This window comes from Pan paniscus, chromosome 3 (genome assembly GCF_029289425.2).
Source record: "Pan paniscus chromosome 3, NHGRI_mPanPan1-v2.0_pri, whole genome shotgun sequence".
NCBI lineage: Eukaryota > Metazoa > Chordata > Mammalia > Primates > Hominidae > Pan > Pan paniscus.
In genome coordinates, this window is record NC_073252.2 from 72,840,072 (window position 1) to 72,840,536 (window position 465).

Sequence of the window (465 nt, forward strand, 5' to 3'; positions counted from 1 at the left end):
TGGGTTACTACCCATACTGGACTGTTACCTCAAACAACATGCTGTGACTTTTCTACCTGTGATACTTTTTTTTTTTTTTTTTAAAGACAGAGTCTCACACTCTTGCCTGGGCTGAAGTGCAATGGCACGATCTCGGCTCACTGCAACCTCCACCTCCTGTGTTCAAGCGATTCTCTTGCCTCAGCCTCCCGAGTAGCTGGGATTACAGGCGCCTGCCACCACACCCAGCTAATGTTTGTATTTTTAGTAGAGACGTGGTTTCACTATGTTGGCCAGGCTGGCCTTGAAATCCTGACCTCGTGATCCACCTGCCTCAGCCTCCCAAAGTGCTGGGATTACAGGCGTGAGCCACTGTGCCCAGCCTGAGAAATAATCTGGAAAAGCCTATTAATATACTTGCAGTTCCAGCAACACAAATTTGGCTTTCCTACATTCTGGATATACCAATAATAAACAAAGGCATCA